Source organism: Nicotiana sylvestris, chromosome 5, assembly GCF_000393655.2.
Source record: "Nicotiana sylvestris chromosome 5, ASM39365v2, whole genome shotgun sequence".
NCBI lineage: Eukaryota > Viridiplantae > Streptophyta > Magnoliopsida > Solanales > Solanaceae > Nicotiana > Nicotiana sylvestris.
The window spans coordinates 121,372,372-121,393,440 of NC_091061.1; the positions used below are offsets into that span (position 1 = coordinate 121,372,372).

A 21,069-nucleotide genomic window follows, 5' to 3' on the forward strand; every position below is an offset into this window, starting at 1 on the left:
TATTATTTTTATATTGGCTATATATATATATATATATATATATTGGATATACAATTAGAAAAATATTAATAGTTTTAATATTGTTAATTATTAAAGATGGGTATCATTAATTATTAGTTAAGTTAACAAAAAAAAGAAAAGAAAAGAAAAAAAAGAAAACAAAACAAAAAAAAGGGAGCACGTGCCTTAGCCCATAAAGGGCTGTGGAATGCAAGACTTTAAGCAAAGTCTTATTTCAAAAAAAAAAAAAACGGAACACAGCTTTATACCAAAAAACAAAAACAAAATGTTGTTCTTTTACGCAGCAATCGCAAGGCACGTCAGGAACCAAAAAAAATAAATTTGAGGGTTCTATACAAACCACTAATTCTTGAACTCAGGTATATAAAATTCCCTATTGTCAATTACTCTACAATAGTAATAGGTAAGAATAGAATAGTTAATTCCCTTCTTTCTCTATATCAACAGTAAAGTTCCGTGTTTAGGTGCGAAACTTTAAAATTAATTAAAATGTATTGGTTGTTGTAGAATCGATTGTTTGACTGGTGTCAATTGGACTGGGGCCTACGTATTGGCTCGAGAAGTTTTGAGGTGAGCTGATATAACTCTTTACTAAAGTGGTTTAACTCACAAAAGCACGCATACAAAGTGTTTGATGAATTGCTTAAAAGAGTTTATATTTACTTAATTAGAGCGAGCGAGTACCTACTAACTTAGAATTGTTCGAACAAAAGTTAAGATGATTTATTATGATATATGTGCATAAATTTTCAGATTTTTGTCCTATTCATATATGCTATTTTTATGTTGAAAATTTATGAAGAAGCAAGAATCTTTAGAAACACTTTACATGTTTATTTCATTCTTATGTCATGCTTTACATTTAAGGATATCAACATGAGCATGTACATGATATTCTATAAAGAAAAGATTTGGACTTGAAAAGTCACAAGAAGAAGTTTTAGAAAGAAAAGATTTTTGGGATTCTCCTTTATTCTGAGAAGGGGTCATCGTCCAGGCCGAGGGTCCTGACCAAGGCATTGACTTCCTGAAACTACTTGTGCCAAAGTAGGGAGCACACGAGCCGAGGGACTCGTTGCTGAGAATTTACCTAGCCAAACTAAGATATGATACATGAGCGCTGAGAACCATGAAGCGAGTGGCACCTCGAGGATTGGGCCTATTTGATCAGGTTGGGATCGAACCCGTGCCGATCACACGGTGACTGAGACAAAATTAAGTCAGGATAGTTGGAACTCCCAAAGTATAAAGTGAAGTATTTCTTTTATAAGAAAGAAAAAGAAAAGAATTTCTTTAGAATGTTCATAAACTGCTATTATGCAATTATTTAGAATTATTCTTATAAGCTTTATATTTTACATGCATTTAGAACATTTGCTCGTAATATATATGATATTAAAGTTTCGCCCCCTGTTGTTGAGACTCACTGAGTACAATGGATGGTACTGGCGTTCTCTTTTGGGAACCTATGTTGGTCTGCGGTACAATGTAGGAACCGGTTTTGCAGGCGAACAGGATTCGGGTTAGGACTTCCTTCTCTTCCAGTGCTATTGGTGAGCTCCGCTTTTGTTCGTGGTGTATTCCTTAGAGTCATCTTTATTTAGTTATTTCTTTGTTCGCTTAGAGAACTGGCCAGGAAATCTCATGTCTGAGCAATGCGTCAGTTTATCAGTAGAGGCTTCATAGACATAGTCGTTGGGTTAAGATTCAGATATTTTTAATAATAACTTAGCAGTAATTCAGTAGTTACTACGAATAAAGTTTTGGAGTTGATTTATTTAAATATTTAAATTAATCAAAAGTATTTGGTTAGAGTATCGCCTTGTTGCATATAAAGTTTGAAGTTATAATAAATTTGATAAGCCGAGATGGTTCGCTTGATCATGCTTAGTGATTGAGTGCCGGTCCCGACTTGTTCAGAATTGGGTCGTGACATACAGTCACCTCGGGAACTGATAGCTATCTGTTCCCTCTGCTGTTCCTTGGACTCTGAAGAGTTGAACTGTGTCTGCAACTGGAGACTTGTTGATCTTTAAGTTCTTGAGGATGTGTATCAGGTTCCTTATCTGGTTTTTAACGCTAAGTTTGTTGGATCATCAAAATATAACAGGGATACACATATAACCTATTACTTTTATTATTATTTTATTTTAAAAAAGAATGATATCTATTTGAAAATAATTTTCATTTAAATCTCCCTTACTATTATATTTTTATACGTATGAAAATATCATGATATACTTAAAATCATAAGAATTCTTTTTTCTCTCTTAAATTTAATGCATAATCAGACACTACCATATAAATTGAACCGAAAGGCGTAATCATATTGACTGATAAACCTTATTCATGACAACAAGCGCTAAACTAACAGAGGAAAAGGTAGCCAGTCAATCCTATAAAATTAGAAAATGCGCAATAAGTTTCTCAAGGTGTTTACCAAATTAATAACTTGTGTGCGAGAACATGATTTGCCCTCTTCATTTTTGGAACATTTGCACTTGGTTTGAGGGATGAGATTTGTTATGCAAACCAGGTAAATATTTTCGCAAATCCCAAAATATATTTGTGTGCGAGAACATTTGCCCTCGGCCATTTATCAAATGTTTTCGCAAATCCCAAATGGAGATGGAGAGTTGGTTTCTGGTTGAACTAGACACAAAAAATCATGAAACTTTTGCGTAAAGTAAATTTATTGAAGTAAAAGCTTGGACTCAAAGGCTGCATTTAATTTCTTGGGAACGGCAGCTCTCTCTCTCGCTCATGCGTTTTCATTTTCATTTTTGAAAAGATAATTTCTCAGCTCTTGTTGCTCCATACATGTAAAGTTATCCATTTTGGCATCCTTTAGCTTATGCTTCCAACATTTTAAAGGTAGAGATGCACAACATGTTTTCTCATCTTCATCTGATACATCTTCATATATAAATTTCAGGGTACTCTTCAAGCCTAGACTACGTCGAACAAAGCATAGGGTGTCCAGTTAAGGACAAATCCAAAGCAAACTATCAAGAACGTCCAAAACTGAGTAATTCTCTGCAGCACTTCTAAATTCTATATGCAAGCAATCAGTATCATAGAGTGGAGGAACCAAGTTTTTTCTCGTCTTCTTTGTTATAACTATCGCCTTTTCACTGTCGCATGATCGCATCCTAACACAATATAATACCCTTTGATTGCTTGAAGCATCCAAGAAATCTCATGAGCTCGGACTACCAACGACTATCATCAAGTGTCTGTCCCTGGTACAAGAATAGTCGCACTTTTAGCAAGGCTGAAGCTTTCAATTTGAGTGTAGGCAGCTGATTAATACAAGCATAAGAGAAGCTTGTTAAGTTAGGAGTATGCAGTTCAATATTAAAGCAAAATGATACATCAAGATTCTCAAGCCGGCTTGTCGTTTGTGATCTTGATTCTCTTCAATTCACTGCAACTGAGTAAGCACAAGTCTTCAAGATTGGGTAGACTTGAAAAGATTTTCAACGGTGACACGCACAAGATGGAGGTACAATCTTTTCAATGATTTGCAAGCAGTTATTCCAATTACTTTCAACATACAATCAATGTGAAGATTTTCAAGATTGGATGCTACAATATCAACCATCTGTACGTAAATCAGAAATTCACTACTAAAAATCCGGAAAAAGCGACCACAAAAAGCAACCAAAGTTGGTCGCTTACAGGTCAAAAAGCGTCCAAAATGACTTGGTCGCTATTTTGCTGGTCCCTTTACCTTAGAGACCAAATATTCGGGATAAACAATATACCGACCAAAGTTGGTCTCTATATTTAAATTACATTTTTTTTTAATTTATTATTAATCAAAATATAGCGACCAACTTTGGTCTGTAAATTAAATATTATATTTAAAATCTGGAAACTAGCGACCAAAGTTGGTCGCTTTTTTTTAAATTTTTTTTTAAACATAAGCGACCATAATTGGTCGCTATTTTCCAGAAATTATTTTTTTAAATAAAATAGAGACCAAAGTTGGTCGCTTTTTAAGAAATCTGGGTTAATTAGCGACCAACCTTGGTCGCTATTGCCTAGAAATATATTTTTTAAATAGAAAAGTGACCAAAGTTGGTCGCTTTTCTAGGTATAATTTTGGCAGAAATTGCCTGTTTTGGCAGCTACACCACCTACCAGCATACCAAATTCCCTATTACAAGAAACAACAACAACAATACCAACAACAACAACAACATTAAAACCAACAAAGTATAAAGTTCAATAGAACTAACCCATTAAGCTAACAAAACTAAGTTAACGCTTATTACAAGCCCATTCCAAAACTGGTTCTATTGTCTAGTTCAAAGTATATAAAGTACTCATGGAGTGTTCTTTTAGCATCCTCGTCCGAAAGTTGGATTGTCTCGCCCGACTCATTAGGTGGCTGACTGCGTATGAATTCCTCCATGTCAGTTGTGAAGCGACCCTATAAGAAAAATTACATTGAATTAGTATTTCAAAATTTATATAAAAGTAAATCAAAATACTTAATGAAAAGTAAAAAACTTACATGTATAGTCGAGGCTCAGCCTTCGACCCACATTTCTGGATCAGTCTCTTTCTTCTTCTTTACAATACGAGTCTCATTGAATAGCTCATCTTGTTTCATTGGCATCATAAGGCTGTTTGTGGCTTTGGTGATTATCCTCGTAGTACTATTATTCGGGATGAACTTGGATACAGAGAATAACTTGGTACTAAATTTCAATTCATATCCACAAAAGTTCAATTCATATCCTAAAATTTCAATTTATAAACTAAAATTCCAATACATAAACTAAAAGTCCAATTCATATCCTAAAGGTTCAATTCATATCCTAAAGGCTCAATTCATATCCCAAAAGTTCAATTCATACACAAAAATTTCAATTCATACATAACAATTTCAATTCATATCCTAAAATTTTAATTTATAAACTAAAATTCCAATATATAAACTAAAAGTCCAATTCATATCCTAAAGGTTTAATTCGTATCCTAAAGGCTCAATTCATATCCTAAAAGTCCAATTCATATCCTAAAGGTTCAATTCGTATCCTAAAGGCTCAATTCATATCCTAAAAATTCAATTCATACCCAAAAATTCCAATACATAAACTAAAAGTCCAATTCATATCCTAAAAGTTTAATTCATACCCTAAATGCTCAATTCATATCCTAAACGTTCAATTCATACACAAAAATTTCAATTCATATCCTAAAGGCTCAATTCATATCCTAAAAGTTCAATTCGTACACAAAAATTTCAATTCACATCCTAAAATTTCAATTCATATCCACAAAAGTTCAATTCATATCCTAAAATTTCAATTTATAAACTAAAATTCCAATACATAAACTAAAAGTCTAATTCATATCCTAAAGGTTCAATTCATATCCTAAAGGCTCAATTCATATCCTACAAGTTCAATTCATATCCTAAAGTCTCAATTCATATCCTAAAGGCTCAATTCATATCCTAAAAGTTCAATTCATACACAAAAATTTCAATTCATATCCTAAAGGTTCAATTCATATCCTAAATTTCAATTCATATCCACAAAAGTTCAATTCATATCCTAAAATTTCAATTTATAAACTAAAATTCCAATACATAAACTAAAAGTCCAACTCATATCCTAAAGGTTCAATTCATATCCTAAAAGTTCAATTCATATCCTAATAGTTCAATTCATATCCTAAAAGTCCAATTCATATCCTAAAGGTTCTATTCATATCCACAAAAGTTCAATTCATATCCTAAAATTTCATTTTATAAACAAAAATTCCAATACATAAACTAAAAGTCCAATTCATTGTCATGACCCGGAATTCCCACCCTCGGGAGTCGTGATGACGCCTACTCATAGAAGTTAGGCAAGCCATGAACTTAGAAACCACTAACTCATTCGTTTTTTATACATGTTTCGCTAGTTAAATTATCAATGGTTAAGCATTTAAATGACAACAGAAAATAAAATTTAGCGGAAGTCTTAAATAAATATGAAACCCAAATATCTAGAAACCAATACATGCCTCTACTCAGAACCTGGTGTCACATCATCCACGGACTACTAAGAATACTACATATATCAGTTTGAAAGAAAGATAACACTGTTTGTCTCGAATACATGAGATAACAGAATATAAAATAGGATAGAGTAGACGTCGGGCCTGCGGACGCCTGCAAGACTACCTCGGTGTCTAGGTGGACTGAACGCTGGCTACCGAGCTAATGTTGCTGCTCAAACGCTGCTCTGGTATCTACACATAAGTGCAGAGTGTAGCATCAGCACAACCGACCCCATGTGCTGGTAAGTGTCTGGCCTAACCCCGGCGAGGTAGTGACGAGGCTAGGACCAAACTCCAGATAAACCCATGCAGTTATATAATATATGACGGAAAAAATAAACAGGTAATAAGCAATCAAAGCTGGGGAAGGGGAATATGCTTCGGGGGTAGCAGATAAAATAGAATATCAAAGAATAATAAGGAAACTACAACTTAACTTCTAACACGGATAAAAAGAAATAAGGCAACTTTCACTTTCAGTTTCATCTTGTTGCAGGTGTGCAACCCGATCGCATTTCTCATATCTTGTGGTAGGCGTACCACCCACTCCCATTTCATTATATGTTGTGGTAGGCGTACCACCCGCTCCCATTTCATTATATCTCGTGGTAGGCGTACCACCCGCTCCCATTTTATCGATCTTGTGGTAGGCGTACCACCCGCTCCCGTTTCATCATATCTTGTGGTAGGCGTACCATCCGCTCCCATTTCATTATATCTTGTGGTAGGCGTACCAACCGCTCCAATTTTCAAGTCATCACAAAATTACAAGAAATCCCGGTAAGGGAACAAAAATAATATAATAACTTCCCGGCAAGAGAACAACAATATCGAAATAGTCATCCCGGCAAGGGAGAATCAGCTATAACCAAATCTTAAATCATTTTGTGCTTAACTCAATTAATGACAATACTCAATCATAACTAATATCTACGAGGATAAAATCAATCTTTACTCAATATAGGAGATCATTAATTAAAGCATCCGAAGTTCCATCTAAGAGCACAACAATGTTCAAATTTAAGACTTACGGTCAGGCTCAACAACAACGTATAGATACTCGTCACCATGCCTATACGTCGCACTCAACAAGAAGCAAGTAGCAAATAGGACTCAACTCCTAATCCCTCAAGCTGAGGTTAGACCGAACACTTACCTCAAACTTCCACGGCCAATTCAATCCTCAATTACCGTTTTTCCTCTCGAATTTGGCTCCAAATCAATTGTATCTATACAATAATGGCTTCAATACATCAATAAATGCTAAACAATGCGAACCCAATGCCTAATTATAGCTTTCCAATCATTCTTCCCCAAATCCCAAAAATCGACCCCGGACCCGTTTGGTCAAAACACAAGGTTCGGACCAAATTCAAATCACCCATTCACCCACGAGCCCGCATATATAATTTGTTTTCAAATTCGACCCCAAAATGAGGTTTAAATCAAGAAAATCAAAAAGCCCTAACTCTACCCAATTCCCTAATTTCTACCCTTAATTACATGTTTTAGGCCTAGAATTTCAATAGATGTTGATGGAAAATGAAGAAAACGAGTTAAACAATGCTTACCCAAGAAACTTTGGTGAAGAAATGCTTCAAAAATCGCCTAGGAGCTTTGGAGAAGAAAGGGTTTATGAAAATGTTATGAAATCCCGTTTTTGGTTCTGTTTTGGAACTTTAAAATAACTGGGCAAAATGACTACGCGTTCGCGATAGACCTCTCGCATTCGCGATGGGTCAGGCTTTTTGGCCCTTCGTGTTCGCGGATAGGGGCTTGCGTTCGCGAAGCTGTAGCTCCTCGAGCCCTCGCGTTCGCGACCTGGTCTATGCGTTCGCGTGGAAGGGAATTTCCTTCAGCAAATTTACTCATCGCGTTCGCAAGGGTTCTCCCGCGAACGCGAAGAAGACCATACCAGAACTGGAAACCTGCAACTTTCATAAGTCTAAAACCACTCCAAAACACCTCCGAAACACTCCCGAGCCCTCGGGGCTCCTAACCAAACAAATGCACTAACTCAACATCATCATACGAACCTATCATTGCGATCAAATAGCCTAAATAACCTCAAAAACAATGAATCAAACCTCAAAATCAAGAATTTTTCCAAATACTTCATCAAGTTTCAAATTTAGGATTTCAAGTCCGAAACACGTCAAACGACGTCCGATTTAAACCAAACTTTACAGAAACATCTTAAATCATATATAAGACCTGTACTGGGCGCCGAAACCAAAATACGGGCCCCATACCAACACGTTCTAATCAAATTTTATTTCAATTTTCCTTAACAATTTCAGAAAAACAATTTCCTTTAAAAATTCATTTCTCGGGCTCGAGACCTCGGAATTCAATTCCGGACATATGCCCGAGTCCCATTTTTTCCTACGGACCCTCCGGGATCGTCAAACTACGGGCCCGGGTCCATTTACCTAAAATGTTGACCGAAGTCAAATTTATTCATTTTAAACTCAAATTTCATCATTTTTCACAGAATTTCATATTTAAGCTTTCCGGCTACGCGCCCGGACTGCGCACGCAAATCGAGGAGAGTCTAAATGAGGTTTTCAAGGCCTCGGAAGCACATAATGCAATTACAAATAGGTGATGACCCTTTTGGGTCGTCACATTCATATCCTAAAGGTTCAATTCATATCTTAAAGGTTCAATTCATATCCTAAAATTTCAAATCATATCCACAAAAATTCAATTCATACCCTAAAATTTCAAATCATAAACTAAAATTCCAATACATAAACTAAAAGTCCAATTCATATCCAAAAAGTTCAATTCATAAATTAAAAGTTCAAATCATAAACTAAAATTCCAATACATAAACTAAAAGTCCAATTCATATCCTAAAAGTCCAATTCATATCCTAAAAGTTCAATTCATATCCTAAAAGTCCAATTCATATCCTAAAATTTCAATTCATATCCACAAAAGTTCAATTCATATCCTAAAATTTCAATTTATAAACTAAAATTCCAATAAATAAACTAAAAGTCCAATTCATATCCTAAAGGTTCAATTCATATCCTAAAGGCTCAATTCATATCCTAAAAGTTCAATTCATATCCCAAAGACTCAATTCATATCCTAAAGGTTCAATTCATATCCTAAAATTTCAATTCATATCCACAAAAGTTTAATTCATATCCTAAAATTTCAAATCATAAACTAAAATTCCAATACATAAACTAAAAGTCCAATTCATATCCAAAAAGTTCAATTCATAAATTAAAAGTTCAAATCATAAACTAAAATTCCAATATATAAACTAAAAGTCCAATTCATATCCTAAAAGTCCAATTCATATCCTTAAGGTTCAATTCATATCCTAAACCCTAGATTCTAACTAAACTATCAAGACAATACAAAGTATAATTCAAATCTAACTAAACTAAATTCAACACTAATTAAACTAATTAGTTAATAAAATTAATTAACAAAGCTAACTAAAACAAGATCTAAACCCTAATCCTCAATAAAATACAATGTTCAAAGAATTTAGACACTAATTCATATCCTTAAGCTACAATATTGAAATAATTGAAACAAAAACTAGAAATAACAAAGATTCAAGGTTATAATTCAAACCTAGGTTTTTTTAGGTGGAGAATGTCACGATCCAAAATCCATTAATGGTCGTGATGGCCTGAACACCGCTGTCAGGCAAGCCAACCATAAATACCTAATTAAACTCTCATTTAAACAATTGTGAAAAAGTCTATTTTTTCTTCAATTTTTACTAGTAAAAGATACTCAATTCAAATTAAATATACATGTCAAGAAGTCAATACAAAATACCCCATAACTATCCCAGAACCCGGTGTCACAAGTGCATGAGCTATTTCTAGGAAGCAATACAATACAACAACCGTCCAGAATACAAATTGGACAGAAACTAAATACAATAATCTGGAAGAGACTGTACTGGCTGCGGGTCATCTCGAGAACTGCAACTCACCTAAGTCTCTGTATCAACCATGCTCCTATGCCTGCCAGACCACTAGTGATGCATGTGCCTGTGCAACAAAAATGCACAACAAGTGTAGCATGAGTACGAAAACAACGTGTACCCAATGAGTATCCCGTCTAATCTCGAAGAAGTAGAGACGAGAGGTCGACTTCGACACTTACTAGTGGTCCAATAATGATTATTCCGTAATATGATAAATCGAGGATTTATATAAACAGGAGTTGTACTTTCAATAGGATGAAACATGTAAACAATTCTTTCTTTTATACGAAATTTCCAAATTTCCTTTTTTTCATCATTTATACACATATTCTCAAACCGGGAAGGGGAAATAACAACTTCAATAAGTTTCAAGGCAAGCAATACAAGCATGCGTAAATCATGCCAAGGTCGTACGGCCCGATCCAACAGAAATGTAAAATGTGCATTGCCGAGGGTCGAACGACGCTAACCATAGATGAATCTATTACCCCGCTCGCGAATCCTCCATGCGATGCGGTCAACATAAAATAAACAAACATCCTGCTCGCGAATCATACATGCGACGCAGTTACACATAGAATCACATATTCAAACAGTTAATCCAAACTTCATTAGGGAACAACTATCCAATGAAAATCCAAATCCTCCTTTTTTAACTATTTAAGAAAAATGAAGTTTAATCCTTTTAGAAATTCATTTACCAATTCGATAGAATTTAAGTAAGTCAAACCGCCAATAGGATTACAAATTTTTCCAAGTACAACATGTTTTTGGGTCCTAGACTATCCGGACAATAGCATAATAGTAGCTACGCACGGACTCTTGTCACCTCGTGCGTACGTAGCCCCCACAAATAGGAGAACATAACCAATTAACTCACCTATGGGGACAATTCCCTCTTAAAAGGTTAGAAAGGAGACTCACCTCGCTCCGAAGCCTATATTCCGATTCAAGAACGCGCTCAAACCTCCAATTTGGAGCCGAATGATCCAAAACTATTCAAATAGGGTAGGAACTAGTCAATACATGCTCAAAAGTTCACATTCTAATTATTAAACCAATTTTCCAACCCTAAATGTAAGGTTCCTAAAATTCATCCCCGGGCCCATGTGCCCGGATTCTGAAAATTTCCGAAGGAAGTTGTTCTCTATAACCTAAGGATCAATAATATGATTTCTAATCTATTTCATAACCAATTTCGTGGTAAAATCTAAGTTTTATTAAAACCCTAGGTCTAGCTCTAACCCCTTGATTTCTCCAAATCTTTAGGTGTTAATCTACCAAAAACCCGAGTGTTAAACTTAGAAATAAGGGGGATGAACTTATCTCATGATGCTATGTGGAAATACCTTCTCAAGAGCTCCAAAATCACTCAATACCCGAGTGCCAAATGGTCAAAAATGGCTGGGGCTCGACTTAAATGAAGCTAACTGCTTCAGCAGTTTCCGCATCTGCGGTCAGAGGACCGTATTTGCGGTCCCGCATCTGTAAAGGGAGGCCGCATATGCGGAATTGGCTAAAAGTGCTGGGATTGCTTTTGCGGTCTTGAAGCCGCATCTGCGAAGCCGCTTCTGCGGTTTGGCCTGGCTAACTCTGGGCTGCATCTGCGAGGCTATGACCACTTCTGTGGTCTCGCACCTGCAGTCGACCAACCTGTCACGACCCGAATTTTCCACCCTCGGGAGTCGTGATGGCGCCTACTAATGTGAGCTAGACAAGCCAATCCTTTAAACTAATTACTCGATTATCCAATTAATTCTTTTTAACAGATATAAAGCAATAACGTATAAACAGCGGAATATTTAATTAAGCGGAAGAAAAACAATAAAATATCTGATTCTGTAGCTATTACAACTACTTAAGCCTTAATCACCCAAAACATGGTGTCACAGTGTCACAGATGGTCTAAGACTTCTAAATACAAGGTCCGAGAATAAAAGACACATTGTTTCTGAAGCAAAAAGATGAAACAGGAAATAAAAGATAGAGGAGATGCCAGGGCCTGCAGACGCCTGCAGGTCTACCTTGGATCTCCGCGTGGACTGAAGGTAGCCTCCAACTAAGTGTCTAGCCTAACCTCGGTGAAGTACTGACGAGGCTAGGACCAGACCGTCAAATAAACCTGCGCAGTTATATAATATACAGCAGAAAGTAAAGCAGGAATAAACAAGTAAAGATAGGAGGGGGAAACATGCTTCGGGGAATAACAGGTAAAATAGAATATCAAGAGAACTATAAAGGAATCAAAATCCAACCACTAACAAGAATAAGGAAAACAAAGGCAGATTTCACTTTCTTTTCACATCTTGTTGCAGGCGTGCAACCCAATCCCATTTCCTGTATCTCGTGGCAGGCGTGCCACCTGCTCCCATTTTATTTATCTCGTGGTATGCGTACCACCAGCTCCCATTTTATTATATCTTGTGGTAGGCGTACCACCCACTCCCATTTCATTTATCTTGTGGTAGGCGTACCACCCGCTTCCATTTCATTATATCTTGTGGTAGGCGTACCACCCGCTCCCATTTCATTATCTCGTGGTAGGCGTACCACCCGCTCCCATTTCATTATATCTTGTGGTAGGCGTACCACCCGCTCCCATTTCATTATATCTTGTGGTAGGCGTACCACCCGCTCCCAGTTACAAGCCAACAATAATCACAAGGAATCCCGATAAGGGAACAAGAGCAATATAACAACTTCCCGGCAAGGGAACAATGATATTTCAACAACATCCCGGCAAGGGAACAATACTATCAAAACAAACATCCCGGCAAGGGAACAATGGTGGTAATAACATATGAAGCATAAAGCGCAATAAACCACAAAGGAGTCATAACAATTATAATACAAGACTCACGGGCATGCTTGACACCAACGTATAGATATTCGTCACCATGCCTATACTTCGTACTCCACAATTGACATGTATCAAATATGACACAACTCCTAATCCCTCAAGCGAATGTTAGACAAAACACTTACCTCGATGCCACGGACACAATTCAAGCCTCAACTATCGCTTTACCTCTTGATTCCACCACTAACTCGCTCGTATCTAGCCACAAGTTACTTAATAACATTAATAAATGCTAAATATACCAATTCTAATGCATGAAAATAGGTTTCATAGTATTTTTCCCAAAAAGTCAAAAATCGCCCCCGAGCCCACATGGTCAAAACCCAAGGTTCGAACCAAAACCCGATTACCCATTAACCCCCGAACCTAAATATATAATTTATTTTGAAATCGGACCTCAAATCGAGGTCCAAATCCTTTTTTTTTTAAAAAAAACCTAGGTCCTACCCAGAACACCCAATTCCCCCCATGAAAATCATTGATTTTGAGTTGAAATCATGTGAAAAAATGTTAATGATTGAAGAAAATGAGCTAGAAATCACTTACCAATGTTTTGGAGAAGAAAGGTTATTTGAAAAATCGCCTCTTATGTTTTTTGGGGTTTTGAAAAATGAAAAATAACTGAAAATCCCATTTTAATATACCCCTCTCAGACCCCCTGTACGGACCGAACAAAATCGAGTGCGGCCGCACAACTCCCATGTGGACTGCAGTGACATGCTTTTGTATTTTGTCCATAATTTTCTCTACAGATGTCCAAATTGTGATATTTTTAGCTTTCTGGAAACTAAACACGAAGGGCTACAACTTTCTTTTTTGAATCATCTCAAAATTCTTGTAGATCAAAAGATATAGGCTTCCGAAGTCGGACCAGTGAACCTGTACGGACCGCACAAAATCGAGTGCGGTCGCACAACCCCCACCGCAGACAGCACTTAAACCAGTGCGGTCAGCACTGGCGGGTTCAGAGATTTGCACTTCTCTGAACCTGCAACATCCATGTTTTAAGCCTAAGACATCCCGGAACCTACCCGAAACTCACCCGAGCCCTCGGAACTCCAAACTAAGTGTGCATACTAACTCAAAGACATCATATGGACCAGTTCGTGCGATCACATCATCAAAATAACATGTAAAATCATGAATTAAACCTCAAAACTCAACATTTTCATCAAGAACTCTCAAAGTTCATAACTCTTCAACCGGAAGTCTAACTCACGTCAAATAAACTCCGTTTTCACCAAATTTCACAATTATCTTTCAAATACTATAACAAGTTTGTACCGGGCTCCAGAACCAAAATACGGGCCCGATAACATTGGTTTCAAAAATTAATTCTTTTCTTCATTTCTTAGATAATTCAGTAAAATAATTTCTTTCAAAAATTGATTTCTAAGGCTTGGGACCTCGGAATTCATTTCCGGGCATACGCCCAAGTCCCATATTTTATTGCGGACCTCCCGAAATCGTCGAAATACGGATCCGGGTCCGTTTGCTCAAAATGTTGACCAAAGTCAACAATAATCAAATTTTAACTCTAGAAGTTTTCTATTTCTCATATTTTCACATAGAAGGCTTTCCGGATATAGGTCCATACCACGTACGTAAATCAAGGTGGGGTAAAAGGGAGGTTTTAGGCCTCGGAACACTGAATTCACTTGCAACACAAGTACCGCAGGTGCGATTATGATAGAAGTAGATGCTTCAGCACTTCTCCAAATTCCATTTTCATTTCGTTAACCACCCGGAATCCACCCGAGGCCCCCGGGACCCCAAAATAATCATACCAACCAGTCCCAAAACATATTACGGACTTGCTCGAGGCCTCAAATCATATCAAACCATGCTAAAACCATGAATCGACCTCCAATCCAAGCTTTATGAACTTTAAAATCTCAAATTTCTACTTTCGATATTTAAACGTATCAAATCACGTCCGATTGACTTCAAATTTTGCACACAAGTCATTTCAACATTACGGACCTACTCCAACTTTCGGAATCAGATTCCGACCCCGATACCAAAAAGTCCACTTCCGGTCAAACTTCTCAAAAATCTCCAAATGATCCACTAACCTCCAAATTCACTTCCGATCGCGCTCCCAACACCAGAATCACCATATGGAGCTACTCCCAGACTCGGAATCCCAAACGGACATCGGTAACACTGAAATGCACTTCAACCCAAACTTATGAAATTTCTTCCAAAATGCTAACTTCCACAATGGGCGCCAAAACGCTTTCGGGTCATCCAAAACCCGATCCGGGCATACGCCTAAGTCCGAAATCATTATACGAACCTACTGGATCACCCCAAATCTCGATTCCGAGATCGTTTACTCAAAAGTCAAATCCTAGTTAATTCTTTCAACTTAAAGCTTCCGAAATGAGAATTCTCTTTTCAAATCAACTCTGAACTTTTCGAAATTCAATTCCGACCACGCGTATAAGTCATAATACCTGAAGCGATGTTGCTCATGGACTCAAACTGCTGAATGATGCACGAGAGCTCAAAACGATCGGTCGGGTCGTTACAGAGAAGGAGAGAAGGGGCAGCGACAGCGGCGGCTCCGGCGGTGGCTCAAGCGGTCACAGTGGTGGCGCGGGGTGGGGGGATTGATTTGTGTGAGGGAAATAGAGAAGGGGAGGGGAATGTGATGAGAGAGAGTTGGGGAAATTTGTTTTAGAAAATAAGAGAATGGGAGGGGAAAACCGTTTTTGAGTCGGATTTACAAAAAGCGACCAATGTTGGTCGCTATTTTTGGTAGCTAATTACATTTTGACTGTTTGACCAAAATAGCGACCAACGTTGGTTGGTAGTTTTTGACTGTTTGACCAAAATAGCGACCAACGTTGGTCGCTATTTCTAAAAAAATTAAATAACTTTTTTTTCTATTTTGGTTTTTAAATATTATAAGCTATAAAAAAATCTTATTAGCTATAAATATTATTTTATTTAAATACAGTTATTATAAATAATTAAAAACTATAAGCATAATCTTTAAAAAAAATTAATTTTAACTAGGTAATTACTTTTAATAGATTATAATAGCATGTATGTAAAGGAATTTTTTAAGTTATATTTAAGTATATGAGTAATTTCATACACACGCATAAACTATATTATAATTGATGATCAATCTTATACATTACTACGTATGAATAATTAATGAATTGATAAACCAATATAATACTATTCTATGAATTTTGTGTGTGTGTGTGTATATACACACACACACATACACACAGACACTTCATTGTAATACTATAACGTATATATAACTTGTTATAATATATGTTAGTATGTGTATATATATAACACACACTTTGTGCTACTTTGTCACGACCCGGATTTCCCACCCTCGGGAGTCGTGATGGCGCCTACTCGTAGAAGCTAGGCAAGCCACGAAATTTAAAAAATTCCTTACTTCTTTGTTTTAATCCTTTTTAACAACTTGCTTTAACAGGTGATAAACATTTAAATAATAACGGAATATGATATTAAGCGGAAGACTTAAACAAAATAAACCAAAATAATACGAAAATCAACATATGCCTCTACCCAGAAACTGGTGTCACAACTTTCATGGACTATCTATGATTACTACATACAAACGTTTGAAAGAAGGAACACTGTCTGTCTCGAATACAATGATAACAAAACAAAATAACTGATAGAAGAGACGTTGAGCCTGCGAACGCCTGCAGGACTACCTCGGAATCTCGGTGGACTGAAGGCTGGTTCCCAAGCTACTGCTACTGACCTAGTGCTGCTCCGGTATCTGCTCATAAGTGCATAGTGTAGCATCAGCACAACCGACCCCATGTGCTGGTAAGTGCCTAGCCTAACCCCGGCGAGGTAGTGACGAGGTTAGGACCATACACCAGATAAACCTGTGCAATTATATATATATATATATATATATATATATATATATATATATATATATATATATATACAACGGAAAAAAATACAGAAATAAACAAATAAAGATAGGTGGGGGAAACATGCTTCGAGGAATAATAGGTAAAACAGAATATCAAGAGAATTATAAAGGAATCAAAATCAACCCATAAGAAGAATGAGGAAAAAAAAGGCAGATTTCACTTTCTTTTCACATCTTGTTGCAGGCGTGCAATCCGATCCCGATTCCTGTATCTCGTGGCAGGCGTGCCACCCTCTCCTATTTCATTTTATCTCGTGGTAGGTGTACCACCCGCTCCCATTTCATTATGTCTTGTGGTAGGCATACCACCCGCTCCCATTTTATCATATCTTGTGGTAGGCGTACCACCCGCTCCCGTTTCATCATATATTGTGGTAGGCGTACCACTCGCTCCCGTTTCATTTTATCTTATGGTAGGCGTACCACCTGCTCCCATTTCATTTTATCTTGTGGTAGGCGTACCACTCGCTCCCATTTTAAGCCAATAATAATCACAAGGAATCCCTGCAAGGGAACAAAAGCAATATAACAACTTCCCGGCAAGGGAACAATGATATTTCAACAACATCCCGGCAAGGAAACAATACTATCTAAACAAATATCCCGACATGGGATCATTAATATCAAACAAACATCCCGGCAAGGGAAAATGGTGATAATAACATATGAAGTTCAATAAATTACAACGGAATCATAACAACTATAATACAAGACTGACGGGCATGCTTGACACCAACGTATAGATACTTATCACCATGCCTATACGTCGTATTCCAAAATTAACATGTGGAAAATAAGACACAACTCCTAATCCCTCAAGCTAAGGTTAGACCGAACACTTACCTCGATGCCTCGAACACAACTCAAGTTTCAATTATAGCTTTACCCCTTGATTCCTCCGCCAATTCGCTCGTATCTAGCCACAAGTTACTTAATTACATCAATAAACGCTAAATGAATCAATTTGAATGCATGAAAATGAGTTTTCCAAAGTTTTACCCAAAAAGTCAAAATCGCCCCCGGGCCCACGTGGTCAAAACCCGAGGTTCAAACCAAAACCCGATTACCCATTCCCCCACGAGCTCAAATATGTAATTTGTTTTGAAATAAGACCTCAAATCGAGGTCCAAATCCCTAATTTTTCAAAAACCTAGGTTCTACCCAAAACACCTAATTTTCCCCATGAAAATCATTGATTTGAAGTTGAAATCATGTTAAAAGATGTTAATGATTGAAGAAAACTAGTTAAAAACGACTTACAATTGATTTGGAGAATAAAGGTTGTTTGAAAAATCGACTCTTATGTTTTTTGGGTTTTGAAAAATGCACAATGACTAAAAATCCCGTCTATTTATACCCCTCTCAGACCCCCTGTGCGGGCCGCACAAAATGGACTGCGGTCGCACAGGCCTTCCTCAGGGTACTGCGGTCCAGTGCCTTGTGCAGACCGTACGAAATGGACTACGTCCGCACAGGCCTTCACCGCGCACCGCACAAAGCCGGCCGCGGACCGCACTGGCCCCTTTCCGCGGTCGCACACAATTTCGTGCGGACCGCACTGGCAGGTTCAGAGATTTGCAAATTTCTCTGAACCTGCAACAACTGTGTTTTTAGGCCTAAGGCATCCCGGTACCTACCCAAAACTCACCCGAGCCCTCGGGACTCGAAACCAAATATACACAAAATCCTCAAAAACATCGTATGGACCTACTCGTGCGATCACATCATCAAAATAACATGTAAAATCATGAATTAAACCTCGAAACTCAACATATTCATCAAGAACTCTCATCGTTCATAACTCTCCAATTGGAAGTCCAACTCACGTCAAATAAACTCCGTTTTCACCAAATTTCACAGTTATCTTTCAAATACTATAACAAGTTGACACCGGGCTCTGGAACCAAAATACGGGCCCGATAACAATGGTTTCAAACATTAATTCTTTTTTTTATTCCTTAGATAATTCAGTAAAACAATTTCTTTCAAAAATTGATTTCTAAGGCTTGGGACCTCGGAATTCATTTCCGAGCATACGCCCAAGTTCCATATTTTCCTACGGACCCTCCAAGATCATCAAATCAGTGGTCCGGGTCCGTTTACCCAAAACGTTGACCGAAGTCAAATTTATTTAATTTTTAGTCAAAACTTATCATTTTTCACAGATTTTCACATTTAAGATTTCCCGCTACGCACCCAGACTGTGCACACTAATCGAGGTGGTGCTAAGGGAGGTATTTAAGGCCTCAGAAAGTAGAATTTCATTGCAACACAAGTGGTGACCTTTTGGGTCATCACATTCTCCACCTCTAAAACAATCGTTCGTCCTCGAACGGACAGAAGAAGGAAGTATCTGAGTCGGGGAAAAGATGGGGATAACGGCTCCGCATATCAGACTCGGACTCCCAGGTCGATGCCTCAGGAGGCTGACCTCTCCACTAAACACGAACAGAAGGAAAACTCTTCGATCTCAGCTGACGAACCTGTCGGTCTAGAATAGCCACCGGCTCCTCCTTATAAGATAAGTCCTCGTCCAACTGGACAGTACTGAAATCTAACACGTGGGATGGATCACCGTGATACTTCTGAAGCATGGACATATGAAACACTGGATGCACGGCTGATAAGCTCGGCGGCAACGCAAGTCTATAAGCCACCTCTCGCACTTGATCAAGAATCTCAAACGGGTCAACGAACCTAGGGCTAAGCTTGCCTTTCTTCCCAATTCTCATCACGCCCTTCATAGGCGACACTTGGAGTAATACCCGCTCACGACCATAAAAGTCACATCTCGAACCTTGCGGTCTGTATAACTCTTTTGCCTGGACTGAGCTGTACGAAGCCTATCCTGAATTATCCTGACCTTGTCCAAGGCCTCCTGAACTAGATCCATACCCAACAACCAATCCTTCCCTGGCTCAAACCATCCAACTGGAAACCGACACTGCCTACCATATAAAGCCTCATAAGGAGCCATCTGGATACTCGACTAGTAGCTGTTGTTGTAGGCAAACTCTACTAAAGGCAAAAACTGGTCCCATGAGCCTCTAAAGTCAATGACACAAGCTCGGAGCATATCCTCCAAAATCTGAATAGTCCGCTCGGACAGCCCATCCATCTGAGGATGAAATGCTGTGCTCAACTCAACCCGCGTGCTCAACTCTCGCTGAAGTGATGGTAGCCAGATCTCAAGTCAATCTTCGAAAATACCCTGGCACCCAGAAGCTGATCAAACAAATCATCAATACTCGGCAATGGATACTTATTCTTGATTGTAACCTTGTTCAACTGCCAGTAATCAATACACATTCTCATCGATCCGTCCTTCCTCTTAACAAATAATACCAGCGCACTGCGCACCCCAAGGCGAAACACTTGGCCTAATGAAACCCTTCTCAAGCAAGTCTTGCAACTGCTCATTTAGCTCTTTTAACTCAGGCAGGGCCATATGATACGGCGGGATAGAAATAGGCTGAGTGCCCGGATCCAAATCAATGTAGAAATTAATATCCCTGTCGGGTGGCATACCTGGCAGGTCTCAAGGGAAAACCTTAGGAAACTCACAAACAACGAGCATAGAATCAATAGAAGGAACCTCGGCACTAGAATCATGAACATATGCCAAATAGGCCAAACACACCTTCTCAACCATACGCCAAGCCTTCACATAAGAGATAACACTACGGGTAGAATGACCAGGAGTCCCTCTCCACTCTACACGAGGCATACCCGGTAAAGATAAGGCCACAGTCTTGGCATGACAGTCCAAGATAGCGTGGTAAGGTAATAACCAGTCCATCCCCAATATAACATCGAAATCGACCATGTCTAAAAGCAACAAATCTACACGAGTCTCAAGACCCTCAATCACCACAACACCAGAACGATGGACTCGATCGACCACAATAGAATCACCCACCGGTGTAGACACAAAAATAGGGACACTCAATAAATCACTAGGCATGATCGAATACGGTGCAAAATAAGATGACACATACGAGTATGTAGACCCTAGATCAAACAACACTGAAGCATCTCTATCATAAACCAGAACCGTACCTATAATAACTACATCTAAAGTCTCAGCCTCGGGCCTGGCTGGGAGAGTATAACATCGAGGCTGGGCCCCACCACCCTGAATTACATCTCTAGGACGGCCTGCAGCTGGCTGACCTCCACCTCTAGCGACCTGAGCTCCACCTCTAGCACTTCTAC

General features: G+C 38.2%; 1 long non-coding RNA gene across 1 annotated transcript; it reads left to right on the plus strand.

Moving 5' to 3' along the window:
* The first annotated feature begins 291 nt into the window (after nt 1-291).
* On the plus strand, nt 292-3,746 carry LOC104249955 (uncharacterized). Its single transcript, XR_716888.2, has 4 exons — nt 292-380; nt 529-591; nt 2,957-3,049; nt 3,208-3,746. It is a non-coding gene; the product is annotated as an uncharacterized lncRNA (long non-coding RNA).
* The last annotated feature ends 17,323 nt before the right edge of the window (nt 3,747-21,069 follow it).